Source organism: Periplaneta americana, chromosome 13 (genome assembly GCF_040183065.1).
Source record: "Periplaneta americana isolate PAMFEO1 chromosome 13, P.americana_PAMFEO1_priV1, whole genome shotgun sequence".
Taxonomy (NCBI): domain Eukaryota; kingdom Metazoa; phylum Arthropoda; class Insecta; order Blattodea; family Blattidae; genus Periplaneta; species Periplaneta americana.
Window position 1 is genome coordinate 15,071,651 of NC_091129.1, and position 17,566 is coordinate 15,089,216.

Consider the following 17,566-nt stretch of genomic DNA (forward strand, 5'->3'; position numbering starts at 1 on the left):
GAAAATAAATAGTACGCGCGTGAACTAACCAGCTGACTGTGAGGCGGGAGCTAGCCGAGGCAAGCAAGGCCAGGAGACATAAACACGTGATGTTTCGTCTAATAGCGCATAGCTGGGCTAGCTTTATCACAGGTTTTCATAAACACAGGAGTAAAATGACGCCCAACGCTCGCTTATCTTCAGCTCTCGGCCAGTGCGTGCGGTACTGCGGCGTTCAAGTCTAGGCGTGTGAAAATAATTTAATATCCTCGAAACGTATTGCCGAGCCACTAAGCAAAGAATGCCGAATCCCTCTTAATAATGCAAGATTATTCCTCAATATTTTTTACATTTTTACAAATGAGCAAAAAGCCTAAAAGTAAGTAAAATCAGATTATCTGTCTCTCTGTATACAATAAAACCTACCAAATGTCAGCTTCAAAATGCGCTCTCGTTCAATGTTCTGCAGTAAATGGTTCCAGAGTTCTGAACGCTGAAAGAAGCTTGTTTTTATAAAATACGCTAAATTTGTCGCTCAATAGTACGAAAACCGTTTGACTTTCGATAGTATATTTTTGAAAATGCACTATCTTCAGCACCTTGTGTAAATACTGTAGGGAAAAAATTAGAGTATTAAAAATGCGAGGTTTTTTACTGATCAATTTCATATGGAATAGCTCGTGCGGAGTGCTTTAATGACGTCACGCATTGCTCGTGGATGGGATTTCGTAGCATTTATTTACTATGCTGAAAAAAAAAATTGTTTGTAGGAAGTAGCGCATAGGCATGTCTAGTATAATAATAATAATAATAATAATAATAATAATAATAATAATAATAATAATAATAATAATAATAATATATATATATGTCCGGCTTCACAGCGAAAAGGGTCGCCTTCCGGATCCTAGTTGCCATCTTCTTCTGTCCTCCCAATCACCGTCTTGTAACTCTCTCTGTGGCATAGCATTCTTAACTCCTTTAATCCATGTATCTCGCGGTCGCCCTCTTCTTCTTCTTCTTCTTCTTCTTCTTCTTCTTCTTCTTCTTCTTCTTCTTCTTCTCCCATTTGGAACCCATTACAAGATAGTTTTCGGTAGTCTTTCGTTTCCCATCCGCTGAACATGTCCGTACCAAATTTACTGTCTTCTTTGTATTTCTTCGATGACTGTTTTCTCTTTATGCACAAGTCTTCTAATATCCTCGTTCTTAACCCTATCTAGTCTTGACTTCATGGCTGATCTCAGGAAATCCATTTCAGTAGATAGAAGCTTATTTTTCATACGCTCAGGTATCTGCCGAACTTCACATCCATAGAGTATTGTGCTTTTTAACTATGGATTTATATATCATCATTTTTGTTTTTGTCCTAATGTTCTTCTGCCATAGAATAGAATATAGTGTTCCCGTAACTTTCCTGGCGTTAATTATTCTTGAATTTATCATATTTTCATATCTTCCTGTATTATCAAATTTTGCTCCTAAATATGTGAATTCATTACATGATTTTATTGTTATATTACTCAAATTCAGATTTTTACTTACAGTATACCCCCCTATACACAAATATTCAGTTTTATCCCAGTTTATTGTCAAACTCCATTTTGTGTATTCCTCGTGTAATTTTCTCATCACGTATTCTATATCTTCCTCCTCTTGGGCAATTACCACCTGATCATCAGCATAGAGGATTGTAAAAAGCATTTTATCATCTTCTACAGGTATTCCAATAATAATAATAATAATAATAATAATAATAATAATAATAATAATAATAATAATAATAATAATCACATGTACACATCCCTGAGAAAATCAATAATTGTCTGATTTCTGTCGGGTACAATATGAAGTGAATAATTTTTCTTTAATTTTGTATTATATTTTCGTAATTTATTGAAGTATGCTTACGATATTAAAATAGTCGTTTTGTATCATATTAGCATTTCTGAAGAATTTATTATTCTGTAAAAACGATTTTTGAACACAATAATTCGGTCAGTAAACGTTCAGTGCTAGGAATACTCGCCCATACTGTATGTTTGTCTACCAACTACTCCAACCTACAGGATACAAATTATGTTCCGACACTCATACTGACCTCAGAAGGATTCCATACCTTCAGCATTTGTATCCAACAAGAAGCAGATTGTGGACTGCGAAATGGGTAATTGCGACTGCGGCGCTGCATGGAGCCCGAAGTCTTGTATTTGACTCCCGTGTAGGACATTGATATTATTTTTCATTTCCATGCCCTAGTGAAGGTCCGAGTTTGTGTTGACATTGTACCATCGGGATCTTTCAGATAACTTCTCAAGGCTTGTATTAGGTTCACAACTTCTGACTTCGAGATCAATAAATTAGTATAATGATAAAAACTTAAGAGCGTGGAGAAGAGACAAGGAAAGAAGTGAGAAAAAGTACAAGAGGGGAAATATGAGAATATAAAGAGGACAAGAGAATGAAAAGTGGGAAGATAAAGAAAAAGAAAGATAACAGAAAGAAAGGGAAAAAGAAAGAAAAAGAGAAGGAAAGAGAAAGAAAAGGGAAGAGAACTAGAAGAGTAGAGAAAGAATGAAAGAGTAAGACAAATGGGAAGGAAAAGAGAAATACAAATGGGACCAGAAAGAAAAGGAGAAGGAAAGAGAAAGAGGAGGAAAAAGACAAATGAGAAGAGAAGGAAAGAGAAAGAGAAGGATAGAGGGAAAGATAAATGAAGAGAAAAGGAAAGAGAAATAGAAGGAAAAAGACAAGGGAAGGGAAAGAGAAAGACAAATGCGAAGAGAAAGAGAGTCAAAGAGAAATAAAGGGTAAGAGAAAGAAAGGGAAAGAGAAAAACATATGCGAAGAGAAAGAGTCAAAGAGAAAGAAAGGGAAAGAGAACGAGAGGAAAAGAGGGAAAGGGAAGGAGAAAGACAAATGCGAAGACAGAGTCAAAGAGAAAGAAAGGGAAAGAAAGGGAAAGAGAAGGAAAGAGAAAGAAAGGAAAAGAGGGGGAGAGAGATAGAAAGGGAAAGAGAAAGAAGGGGAAAGATAAAGACAGGGAAAGAAAGAGAAAGGGAAAGATAAAGAAAGAGTAAGAAAGGGAAAAGAAAGAAACGGAAAGAGAAAGAGAGGGAAAGAGAAAGAGGAGGAAAAGAGGAACAAAGGGAAAGATAAAGAGGGAAAAGAAAGATAAAGAGACGGAAAGAAGGAAAGGGAAGGATAAAGAAAGAGTAAGAAAGGAAAAAGGGAAAGAGAAAGAGGAGGAAAGAGAAAGAAAGGAAAAGATAAAGAAAGAGTAAGAAAGGGAAAAAGAAAGGAAGGGAAATATAAAGAAAGAGTAAGAAAGGGAAAGGAAAAGAGAGGGAAAGAGAAAGGGAAAGATAAAGAGAGGGAAAGAAAGAGAAAGAGAGGGAAAGATAAAGAAAGAGTAAGAAAGGGGAAGGAACAGAGAGGGAAAGAGAAAGGGAAAGATAAAGAGAGGGAAAGAAAGAGAAAGAGAGGGAAAGATAAAGAAAGAGTAAGAAAGGGGAAGGAACAGAGAGGGAAAGAGAAAGATATAGAAAGAGAAAGGGGGAAAGAGAAAGGGAGGGAAAGAGAAAGAGAGGGAAGAGAAAGAAAAGGAAAGATAAAGAAAGAGTAAGAAAGGGAAAAAGAAAGAAAGGGAAAGATAAAGAAAGAGTACGAAAGGGAAAAAAAGAAAGGGAAAGGAAAAGAGAGGGAAAGAGAAAGATATAGAAAGAGAAAGAGGGAAAGAGAAAGGAAGGGAAAAAGAAAGAAAGGGAAAGATAAAGTAAGAGTAAGAAAGGGAAAGGGAAAGGAAAAGAAAGGGAAAGGAAAAGAGAGGGAAAGAGAAAGATATAGAAAGAGAAAGAGGGAAAGAGAAAGAGAGGGACGAGAAAGAAAGGGAAAAAGAAAGAAAGGGAAGGATAAAGAAAGAGTAAGAAAGGGAAAAGGGAATAAAGGGAAAGATAAAGAAAGAATAAGAAAGGGAAAAAGAAAGAAAGGGAAAGGAAAAGAGAGGGAAAGAGAAAGATATAGAAAGAGAAAGATCGAAAGAGAAGGGGAGGGAAGAGAATGAAAGGGAAAAGAAAGAAAGGGAAAAAGAAAGAAAGGGAAAGATAAAGAAAGAGTAAGAAAGGGAAAAAGAAAGAAAAGGAAAGAGAAAGGGAATATGAGAGAAGGAAGATTGAAAATGAAGAGGAAGAGAGAGAAAGAGAAAGAGAGGAAAGAAAAGAGGCGATACAGAAAAAGAATGAGGGGGGGAAGTAGAAAAATAGAAAGATACAGAATGAGAGACATATAGGCCAGTCTTTTCCTTCGTTTTACTATTTTTTAACTTAATGCGACTGATACTATTCTCAATCTGTTAAAATATTGTACAGTTTAAAATAGAGGCAAAGATAGTTTGGCAAATGGGGTAAATAGATAGGGGAAAGCGACTATGTTGGCAGAGATGGCATTGGAAATTTTTTTTAGTATTTAGGGATTAAGCAATTTACAACGTGCATTTCATCCATAATTTGCAAGCTATTGGTCTTTCGGTCACTAATGAAGAATAAACGAAGACTTTGGGCAAACATTACTATTCACCATGTTGACAGCACAAGCAAGGAATCCTACTTTTTGTGGAAATCTCTTAAGTCAAATATAAGGAAGTTTTAATTGGACAGCTTCAGCGCATATATTTCCATATGATTTCGTGAACCAACCAGATTTACGTTACGTAAAACTATATCAGTTTCATCAGACTGGTTTATACAGAATGAATCTAAGTAATGTCAATATCAGGGGGTTATTTTTTCAGACATTTCAAACCAAGAACTTCAATACAATTCGGTCGTCTTCGCTTCCTTTTCGAGATAACAATTGTTTTATATGATGCATTTGAACTTAAATGGGAAACTTTGGAAAACAGACGTAGGAAAACTAGAATAACATTATTGTATAGAGCACATCTAGGTCAGAAAGCATGGGTAGACATAACGGCTCGGTTAGAAAAGCCAACGTACTATGGTAGGAACGATCATGATTTTAAAATCAAATGTAGGAAACAGAAAACGGATGTAGGTAAATTCTCATTTTTAAATAGAACTATAAATGATTGGAATGACCTACCTGCAGCGGTCTTTGAGGGCTGTCCTTCCTTAAAGAGATTCAAGAATAACTTAAAAACTTGTGTATAAAGTGCAAATTAAAATTAAGGTGACATTTAACATTTAGTTTTTTAAGGTGACATGTATTTATTTAGCCTGGCGAGTTACTCCCTTGGTTGGAACTGTAAATTATTTAAAAATAGCGTGTAAGAGGGCCTTAGACTAGAAATGTTTAGCTTAAATATAGTTCTGTTTATAAGTATGTATAAGGTATAATTATTTGACTTATTTGAACTGTTGTATCAGTGAAGCGAGGTGAGTCAGTGAAGTTATGGTTTTACAGTGCAGTGAACAGTTCCGATCAGTGATAATTTATAGCGTCAATGAAATGTGTTCTATAGTGTCAGTGAAATGTGTTATAGAGTGTCAGTGAAAAGCGTCATAGTGCCACCACAGTGAGTGAGATGAGAGTAAAGTGAAAGACTATTGAAACTTATGTAGGGCCTATATATATATATATATATATATATATATATATATATATATATATATATATATATAGGTTGTATTGTAAAATTAGGTATTTTATGTTTTATTATTAATTGTGATTATTGTGTGAAATTGTATTGTGTATTCTTATTATATTGTGTATATAATTGTATTGTGTATTGTAAATTTTATTGTGTATTTTTTATGATTTTATTGTGTATTGTTTATCATTTTATTGTGTATTGTTTATATTGTGTATACCACTGCCACTGGTACTTGCCCACTTGCAGTATAAATAAATACATACATTTCATAGCGTTTTGGGAGAGTCAATTTAATTTTCAATATGCTCAGTTAGTAATTTAAGAGAGCAGTGTATTATGATAATAAATGATTGAAAGAATTTTAGTTTTTCCTTTAAATGTGCAGAAATGTGATCCGAACAAAGGCAACATTGTAAAATTTCTTTTCAGAATGAAAAGTTACATTTGTTCAGATCAAATTTCTGCACATTTAAGGGAACTGGGTAGTGATACTGTGCGATTAAAAAATTTCAATACAAAAGTTTAGTTGAATATTTCTAGGCTTCTAGTGATCAGAAAGGAATAAAAATTTCCAGACTTATGCAATCAATCATTCTGAATTCAGTGGTGTAAAAGACAACTAATTAGTTTCGTATCTGAGTGCAAAAGAAAGGCCCTGACTGATAACCTCTTTTTTCCAACTTTGCTAGGTGTACCTCATTCTTCAGGTGCACATTACTTGCTACTATCTTCACTCATATACCTTGTATTTTTTAAAGTTATCCAGTATTGTGTATTGTAAATTCCAAAGCAAAATTTAGTTAAATATTTCACCCCTAGTGAAACAGAAAAAAATATTGAATTTTGTTTAAAATTTTTTACAATTTTTTTCAATGCATATACATTTTTTTCTCGTGTTATGTGTGTGACATTCTTAAAACCTTAGGTCTACAATGTAGAACACAGGCTGCAGAAAACACTGTAAAAATTTCATGTAAATTGATTCAGTAATTTCAGAGAAAAATGCACTTAAGTTTGAAAATGTCAACTTATGGAAAACTGTATAAAAAAAAAGAATGTATGAATTACATGCACCGCCAAATTTAAAGAGGTAATTTAAAAGGCTTATCTGCAGAAATGGCCTCCACAATATTTATATTGTTTTAAAGACCAGTTTTGTAATTTATTTTAAAACTCAAAATAAAAAATCGGATTTTTGACCCCTAATCACTACCTGGTCTCCTTAAAGGACAAAACTAAATTATTTCGATCACTTAATGTTATAATGGAGTGTTCTGTTAAACTGAAAGAACATATTGACATTAAATCAAAAACACGCTATGAAATTTTTCACATCAAACAATTTTATCTCGAAAAAGAAGCACAAAACCAGTAAAACTGTATTAAACTTATTTTGTTTGAATAGCTCAAAGAATAACCCCCTGAAATTAATGACATTACCTACGGTTTACCCTATAGAGTATATTCTTTCAATATTATCAATTATCATATCTATAGTAGCCTAACCTTTTTTTCGCAAAAAATGGAACTACACAATATTCATAAAGAGAACAAATAAATATTACACAGATTCTTTACGTGCATTAATCCAACCAATGCAATTACTGTAGAGCAGTGGTCGTCAGCATTCGCTGAAATGGGTAACGGTTAAGGAGTATATCGCAATATGCACCCGCTAACAGCCATGGATGCACGATAGTGCCGAGGGTGCACTGTGCTGACGACCGTTGCTTTAGACCTTAGCATCTGAGTGAAACACATCCACTAATAGTATTGCCAACCTTCGAATACAAAATTATGGAATTATAGTCTAAAAATTATCGGATATTCCACAAAATTATTGTAAACATACAATATTAATAATCGCTAATTTAACTTACCTTTGTACCTAGGCTTTGTAGACTACAGCAAAGCTTTTGACTCAATCGAACACAGAAGCATTCTGCAGGCCTTGTAGACACAGGGAGTGGAAGGCAAATACATTCGTCTATTGAGCAATATTTATAGACAAAACTTTGCTAAGGTAAGAACAGAAAAAGAAGGTCAATCATTTCGTCTAGAACGTGGAGTACGACAAGGTGACCCAATCTCTCCCAAACTCTTTACAAGCGTTTTGGAAAATGTATTCAGAAAAATGAACTGGAACAAGCAACAGGGAATAAATATAAACGGAAGACACCTAACAGACCTAAGATTCGCGGACGACGTAGTCCTGTTCGCAAAAACACCAGAAGAACTACAGTCAATGCTCCAACAACTCTGTATACGAAGCAAAACCGCAGGTCTATCAATGAACATGACAAAAACACAGCTGATGACAAACAGACAAGAAATCCCCATCTCAATTGACGGAACAACGCTACCATATGCAACGGAATACACATACCTAGGCCAACTAATTTCCTTTAAAGACAAGACTGGAAAAGAAATAAGAAGAAGAATATCCTTAGCTTGGAAATCCTTCTGGTCCCTCCAGTTCATACTTCTGGACAAGTCAATCAGCAGAAGACTCAAATTCGAAGTACTACAAACCTGCGTCTACCCAACACTACTTTATGGATGCCAAACATGGTTGACAACAAACAGACAGATGAATACGCTAGAAATATGCCAAAGGAAAATGGAACGAAAGATATTGGGAATAACTATGAGAGACAGAATTTCCAATGATTCGCTGTCCCAAATGGCATCAACAACAAACGTCACACAAAGAGCAAACAAATTGAAGTGGAAGTGGGGAGGCCACATCGCGCGGATGAAAGACGAAAGATGGACATACAGAGCCACCATGTGGGACCCGCGCACAGGAGACCGGCACAGAGGCAGACCAAGGAAGAGGTGGGCAGACTTCTACACAACACAAGCAGGCCAGCAATGGTCCAGAATAGCGAGAAGCAGGGGAACATGGAGAACAATTGGAAGTCGACTACAAACGAAGACAGTGCCAGCCACAAACAACATCCCAAGTTGACTCAGTGAAAGTGCATTCAATATAATAAAAGTGTTAGTGAAATCAAATTAATCAAAGTGACAGCGAAATCAACTCCAACCAGACAAAGAAACACTAGACACAACCTGACGCGGAGTAGCTCACCGCGTTAGTGAAACAGAGCTACCCTCGAGCAGGAGGCCTTTGCCCTTCAAGGGACACATTAGGCTATTATTATTATTATTTTTATTATTATTATTATTATTATTATTTTTTTTTTATTATTATTATTTTTATTATTATTATTATTATTATTATTATTATTATTATTTTTATTATTATTATTTTATTATTATTATTATTGTTATTATTTTTATTATTATCTCTTTTTATTATTATTCTTATTATTATTATTATTATTTTTATTTTTATTATTATTATTATTATTTTTATTATTATTATTATTTTTATTATTATTATTATTATTATTATTATTTTTATTATTATTTTTATTATCATTATTTTTTTTACTATTATTTTTTTATTATTATTATTATTATTATTATTATTATTATTATTATTATTATTATTATTATTATGAGATCAATTCGGCTCAACATGGATTTACTAGAGGGAAATCTACTACTACTAATTTAGTTTCCTATCTCAATCTCATTATGCCTGTTGTCGAAACTCAAGGTCAAATTGACTCCATTTATTTTGATTTTAGCAAAGCATTTGATGTTGTTCCTCACAAAATGTTATTAAATAAATTAAGTAATTTTGGTCTCTCCACTAGCTACGTTAATTGGTTTGAAAATTATTTAACAGATAGACAGTCTTGTGTTCGACTAGGTAATTCTCTCTCGGTTCCATTTAATAGTTTATGTGGAGTTCCTCAAGGGTCTACATTGGGACCTCTCCTATTTTTATTATTTATAAATGATATAAGTAAAAGAATAAGTTCTAGCTGCCTTTTATTTGCGGATGATCTCAAAATCTTTCGTAAAATTAATAGTTCGGCTGATTGTCAAATTCTTCAAAATGACATTAATTCAATTTTACAATGGTCTGTTGAAAATGGAATGAAAATTAATCAATCCAAAACTTTTGTTGTTTCTTTCTCACGGAAAACTATTTCCCAAAAATTTAATTATTCTCTTAGTAATGTCGTAATTACTAAGAGAGATTGTATTAGAGATCTTGGTGTTCTACTTGATTCAAAATTATATTTCCATGATCATGTGCAATATATTTATACCCATTCATTAAGAATGCTTGGTCTAATTAGATCTATAACTTATTCTTTTTCTACTCCTATGTGTTTATTAATTTTATACTATACATTGGTTAGACCCAAGCTTGAATATGCATCTGTTGTAAGGAAGTCCATTACTTCCACTGACTCGGCTAAATTGGAGAATATTCAAAGAAAATTTATTTCCCTGTGTTCTTATAGATTTTCACCAAATTTCGATTATAACTATGAGACTAATTGCGAATATTTCAATTGCGGTAGTTTGTTCACCAGACGTCAGGATCTTGATTATTTATTTTTTTGTAAAGTCATTAAGGGTGATATTGATTGTGAATCTTTCATAAGCAATATCAGTCTTCGTAATCCTGCTAATGGTTTAAGATTTCATAAATTGTTTTATAATAGGAATTCTAAATCTCTGTCTCCGGTCTGCAGATGTATTAAATATGCTAATTTGCATGGATTGAACTTGGATCCATTTAATGTGTAGTATATACTTTTCGAGTTTTATGTCAGTTTTATTATTTATGCCATTGTTAGATATGTATCATACTATTCTCGTCATTTGCATAACTTACAATATTAATTATATGATTCCTGTCTTCATTTATATGGTTTCATTAATTCATTTATAATACATTTTATTTAATTACCATCATTTTAATTATCTCACTGAACTAATTTTAATAATATTATTTGTGCTATTTATTTTGTTGCATTTTGGTCAATTGAGTAATGTATACTATTATATTGATTGTATTTTCATCTCATTGCCATTTTATATCATTCATTCTCATCATCATTTGTTGTTTTGTTTCGTTTTGTACCTGTGCTAAACTGTAATTGGCCTTGTGCTGTTGTTTCGCACATTAATATTCTAAATAAATAAATAAATAAAATAAATTTTTATTATTAATATTATTATTATTTTATTATTATTATTGTTATTATTATTATTATATTATTATTATTATTATTATTATTATTTTTATTATTATTATTATTATTATTATTATTATTATTATTATTATTATTATTATACTTCTGAATAGCACGTAAGGAATTATATACAAATACTGTGCAAATTAATAATTAAAAATGTGTTTTTATTGATGGTAGAAGGGCAGTTAAATAAATAAATATGCCTACATAAAAAAGAGATGTCCCTTGCACCAAAAATAAATAATTCAATAATGGAATAACGACATAAATGCTATTTGGAGGTACCGTACTGAAATTTGATGTCTGATTTGCGTTGCGTTTTTTTTTTTATGAAAGAATGAATGTCAGAGGTGGAATAATTTTGCAAATATACACGCGGAACATATTAAGTATTAATTATTCAGTAACATAACTGTACATATTGCTTAATTACGTATTTGGGTGAGCTATGGTAATGTATAGGAGGTAACAGTTCTAAATAGTGCGCAATACTCCATATTGAAGAAATAACAGACCAACATCTTTAGCATGACGTGTAGTTTGTAGGCCATCTCAAACCCCAAAACTTACTCCTTTGAGCGCGAGATCTTATATGCTCGGCCAGTTATTGCCGAATGTTACAATAAAAACAATTAACAACATAAGTATTTCAGTCATAACGTCATACAATAACAAATGAAATTATGAAGTAATTACATAATTGAAAAATTTATTTATAACAAGTGTTGCGCAACTACCAAATGTACATAGGCAAAATAGAAATGATCGGGACGAAATTGAAATACAAACTGCTGAGCCATTTATACCCGAACCCACGCTTTCAGAAGTCGAAATTGCGATAGAAAATCTGAAAAAGTACAAGTCTCCAGGTATCGATCAAATTCCAGTAGAATTAATACAAGAGGGTGGAAGTGCATTATATAGCGAAATTTATAAACTTGTACTTGCTATTTGGGAAAAGGAAATTGTACCAGAACAATGGAAGGAGTCCATAATTGTACCTATTTTTAAAAAGGGGGACAAAACCAACTGTGGTAACTTTCGAGGAATATCACTTTTGTTGACGTCGTACAAAATTTTGTCCAATATTCTTTTGAGAAGATTAACTCCGTACGTAGATGAAATTATTGGGGATCATCAGTGCGGTTTTCGGGGTAATAGATCGACTATTGATCAGATTTTTTGTATTCCACAGATAATGGAGAAAAAATGGGAGTATAAGGGTACAGTACATCAGTTATTCATAGATTTCAAAAAGGATTATGACTCGGTTAAGAGGGAAGTATTATATGACATTCTTATTGAATTTGGTATTCCCAAGAAACTAGTTCGATTAATTAAAATGTGTCTCAGTGAAACATACAGCAGAGTCCGTATAGATCAGTTTCTATCTGATGCTTTTCCAATTCACTGTGGGCTAAAGCAGGGAGATGCACTAGGCTATCACCTTTACTTTTTAACTTCGCTCTAGAATATGCCATTAGGAAAGTTCAGGATAACAGGCAGGGTTTGGAATTGAACGGGTTATATCAGCTTCTTGTCTATGCGGATGACGTGAATATGTTAGGAGAAAATACACAAACGATTAGGGAAAACACGGAAATTTTACTTGAAGCAAGTAGAGCGATCGGTTTGGAAGTAAATCCCGAAAAGACAAAGTATATGATTATGTCTCGTGACCAGAATATTGTACGAAATGGAAATATAAAAATTGGAGATTTATCCTTCGAAGAGGTGGAAAAATTCAAATATCTTGGAGCAACAGTAACAAATATAAATGATACTCGGGAGGAAATTAAACGCAGATTAAATATGGGAAATGCGTGTTATTATTCGGTTGAGAAGCTCTTATCATCCATTCTGCTGTCCAAAAATCTGAAAGTTAGAATTTATAAAACAGTTATATTACCGGTTCTTCTGTATGGTTGTGAAACTTGGACTCTCACTCTGAGAGAGGAACATAGGTTCAGGGTGTTTGAGAATAAGGTGCTAAGGAAAATATTTGGGGCTAAGCGGGATGAAGTTACAGGAGAATGGAGAAAGTTACACAACACAGAACTGCACGCATTGTATTCTTCACCTGACATAATTAGGAACATTAAATCCAGACCTTTGAGATGGGCAGGGCATGTAGCACGTATGGGCGAATCCAGAAATGCATATAGAGTGTTAGTTGGGAGACCGGAGGGAAAAAGACCTTTAGAGAGGCCGAGACGTAGATGGGAGGATAATATTAAAATGGATTTGAGGGAGGTGGGGTATGATGATAGAGACTGGATTAATCTTGCACAGGATAGGGACCGGTGGCGGGCTTATGTGAGGGCGGCAATGAACCTTCGGGTTCCTTAAAAGCCATTTGTAAGTAAGTAAGTAAGGAGCGAAGCGCGCGGGTACGGCTAGTGATTAATAAAAATTATCGCATTTTGCTGTAAGTGTTACCGCATATCGGATCAGGGTTCAAAATATCGCATAACTCGATAATTTATCGCATGGTTGGCAACGCCAATCTACTAACAAAATCACGTGATTAAATCTGAATTCTGTCGTCTTCTAAACCGATGACAGTATAGTGTTAGCACAGTCTAGTAGTCTAGTAGATACGGTCACGAAGCTTGAATTGTTGAGGGTACTAGGAACAATAGATTGAGTCGGTACTATTTCGCATTGTCTGTGATGAGACTGTAGTATAGACTCTAGTGGTTAGCAACTATCTATGGACGCATATTCCCTACGTATTGAGCTTCGTGACTGTATATAGCCTATTAGACTGTGGTGTTAGTTCAAAGTGCTCACACAAGTGAGGACGGGAACGACCGGAGAGTACAATCGATGAACATTATTACTATAATGACGTAATACAGTATGTTTTACGTAAAGGTAAAGTTATAAAATTCTCTTTAACTATGATTATTATGTAATTCCAGAATTGTACAGTACAATCTTTGCTAGTTACTGCCAATGTCACTTACATTACGGCAGAAAACAAATATATTTTAATATCTATTAATCTACAAAACAAGGGCGTTCGCAGGGTCCAATCTCAATGGTAGCAAGATGGTTAGAAAATTAGGGGAAATGGGTTAACGAAGAGAGAGAAAATTGAACATAAAAAATAGCCAATTCTGAAATTTAAATTACCCTGTGCACGCATTCACAGTTTAAAGTACTCGCTTTTGTTGAATTGTTTACTAAGGGTTTGTATCGAATATGTAGAGAAAGGTATAAAAAAAGCGTAAAAAAATACCTCCTGTGGGCGCCCATGCTAAAAAATAGTCCAAATCTAACAATTATGTTAGTTTGCATCATTTTGTTTCTTGTGATCGCAAGTAACACTTAAAATTCCGTTCAATACTTCTTTTCACGTAAATATTTTGATTCAAAACCATGAAACGTGTAACATATTTCATGCCTTCGTAATACCTCGTAACACACGATTATAAACGAAACAATTATGACATTTTGTGTTTAATATCAGGTAAATAAACGTACAGTAAATTGTCTACAGTCACAGGTGTGTACGCTTACATAACCTAACAAGTGACTGATTGAATGAGACAACAAACTCCTATATTCGGAATACTGAAGTGAATATGATTTCTCGCGTTAAGTAGCATACGTATAAATAATTCAATATTACTCTCTATTATTTTTGTTCGCTCTACTTTCAAATTAGATGTTATTCTCTTTCATATCTTTGCGCGTGTCCGCCATATTGGAATTATATGGCGGAGGGAAATCGAGAGTAATGGCGCCTCAGCATATCTACAAAGCCCAGAACTCCTATACGATCGTCAAATAAAAATCTGAATAAACGTAATATTATAGATGTCACAGCAGAAACTAAATTACCTTTCATTTAAAAAAAAATAATCTGATAGCAATATTTGATTCCACATATAAACTCATTGGTGTACATAACCTGTAATTACATCCGTGTGAATTACTTCTATTGTTGAAGAAGTAGTGACAATAAGACAGTATGAAATAACTCCGAAAAAAAAAACTTATCACGCACGAAACAAACCATTTAACTGGCAGAAACAAGCAATCATATCTTCGCGTAAGACACAATGGCTTCGGCAACGCTGCAACACTATCCAGCAACACAAAACACGCGATGACATACTTGGTCACGTGACGAGCACGAACAATGCACTCACGACACTTCACTACACACACAACAAACGACATGACTGCCACTGCGGGTCTGAGAGTGGGACTGCGGCAAACTGGCTGAGTCGCACGGTGCTGCCCCCAGCGCGCACCACCACAACTAATTCCTACTACCGCCCACAAAAATGTTTACCCCTCCTCGAGTCGATATTCATATCAGTGTACAATTCCAAGCGAAAACGTTCATCTTCGACTAGGAAATGGGTAGAAATTCTCGTTTTACTAGTATTAAGTAGATCCTAGATATAAATGTAAAGAAAAAAATCCACACTAGAGCTTTGTCTGCTATGAATTTCTGCGGAAATGTCTTAGTGAAGGAGCAGGAAATCTACAAGAATATACAGGATATTATCCCGTTTATAAAATTTGAATTACTTTACATTTTATACTGAATTACAGTCAAAATTATATAAAAAATAACATCGACTATATTATTATTATATAATAATACGGTCAATAACTTATTCTTTTTCACGCCCGATTCTCTTTTAATGTTTTACTATACATTGGTGCGATCGAAACTCGAATATGCATCTGTAGTTTGGAACTCGATTACAACTACGGACTCGGCTAAATTAGAAAATATACAAAGATAATTTAACTCTTTATGTTAATTCAGATTTCTGCCCATTAATTCCGGGTTACAGTTATGAGAGAAAAAGTGAATATTTTAATTGTCAAAATCTATATGCTAGACGCCATAAGCTAGATTATCCGTTCTTTCGTAAAGTCCTCAAAGGTGATATATCCTGTGACTCTTTCTTAAACAATATTACCTTACGTATTCTAACAAAAGATATGAGAGCCCACAAACTTTTCTAAATTAGAAATTCGAAATATCTTTCACCAGTCTCCAGATGCATTAAAAATGCCAACATGCATGGCTGCGAATTCGATCCCTTCAATGTATAGACTTAGTTTGCTCTTGGCAACGTTTTTTTCATTTATGTATTATTTTAGGCATTATACTCAATCATCATTGTCTCATAGTATTCTTAGTTATGTACTTTAAAGTCATACATTATTTATCCATTCATCGCCATTATTGTAATTAATTGTGATTGTATTTATGTGTAATAATTATTTTTGTTTCATGTTTTTGTTATATTTGTGCTGAACTGTAATTGGCCACTGGTTGTTGTACAGCACATTAAATAAATATAAATAAATAAATAAATATAACTTAAATTATTATTATTATTATTATTATTATTATTATTATTATTATTTATACCCATTCATTAACAATTCTTGGTCTAATTAGATCTATAACTTATTCTTTTTCTACTCCTATACTTACTGGCTTTTAAGGAACCCGGAGGTTCATTGCCGCCCTCACATAAGCCCACCATTGGTCCCTAACCTCAATAACATTAATCCATTCTCTATAATCATATCCCACCTCCCTCAAATCCATTTTAATATTATCTTCCCATCTACGTCTCGGCCTCCCTAAAGGTCTTTTTCCCGCCGGCCTCCCAACTAACACTCTATATGCATTTCTGGATTCGCCCATACGTGCTACATGCCCTGCCCACCTCAAACGTCTGGATTTAATGTTCCTAATTATGTCAGGTGAAGAATACAATGTATGCAGTTCTGTGTTGTGTAACTTTCTCCATTCTCCTGTAACCTCATCCCTCTTAGCCCCAAATATTTTCCTAAGAACCTTATTCTCAAACACCCTTAATCTCTGTTCCTCTCTCAAAGTGAGAGTCAAAGTTTCTCAGCCATAGAGAACAACCGGTAATATAACTGTTTTATAAATTCTAACTTTCAGATTTTTTGACAGCAGACTGGATGATAAAAGTTTCTCAACCGAATAAAAACAGGCATTTCTCATATTTATCCTGTGTTTAATATCCTTCCGAGTATCATTTATATTTGTTACTGTTGCTCCCAGATATTTGAACTTCTCCACCTCTTCAAAAGATAAATTTCCAATTTTTATATTTCCATTTCGTACAATATTCTCGTCACGAGACATAATTATATACTTTGTCTTTTCGGGATTTACTTCCAAACCTATGTCTTTACTTGCTTCCAGTAAAATTCCCGTGTTTTCCCTAGTCGTTTGTGGATTTTCACCTAACATATTCACGTCATCCGCATAGACAAGCAGCTGATGTAACCCGTTCAATTCTAAACCCTCTATGTTATCTTGGACTTTCCTAATGGCATAATCTAGAGTATATTATTATTATTATTATTATTATTATTATATTTATACCCATTCATTAAGAATGCTTGGTGTAATTAGATCTATAACTTATTCTTTTTCTACTCCTATGTGTTTATCAATTTTATACTATACGTTGGTCAGATTCAAACTTGAATATGCATCTGTTGTATGGAACTCCATTACTTCCACTGACTCGGCTAAATTCGAGAACATCCAAAGAAAATTTATTTCTTTGTGTTTTTATAGATTTTTACCCAGTTCCCATGATTATAAATATGAAATTTACTGCAAATATTTTAATTGCTGTAGTTTATTTGTGAGACGTCAAGCTCTTGATTATGTATTTTTTTTTTTTGTAAAGTTAACAAGGGTGATATTGATTGTGAATCCCTTTTAAGCAGCATCAGTCTTAGTATTCCTGCTAAGGGTTTAAGATTTCATAAAATTTTCTACAATGGATATTATAAATCTCTCTCTCTCCAGTCTGCATAT

The 17,566-nt window shown here is 33.6% G+C and overlaps 1 protein-coding gene across 1 annotated transcript in view; it reads right to left on the minus strand.

The window, feature by feature from the left end:
* LOC138712639 (uncharacterized) overlaps positions 1–15,011 on the minus strand; it is a 155,921-nt gene extending 140,910 nt beyond the window's left edge. The window contains exon 1 of the mRNA XM_069844605.1: positions 14,846–15,011. The gene's annotated coding sequence lies outside the window, so the exon portion shown is untranslated. The remainder of the gene's footprint in view (positions 1–14,845) is intronic.
* Between the last annotated feature and the right edge of the window lie 2,555 nt (positions 15,012–17,566).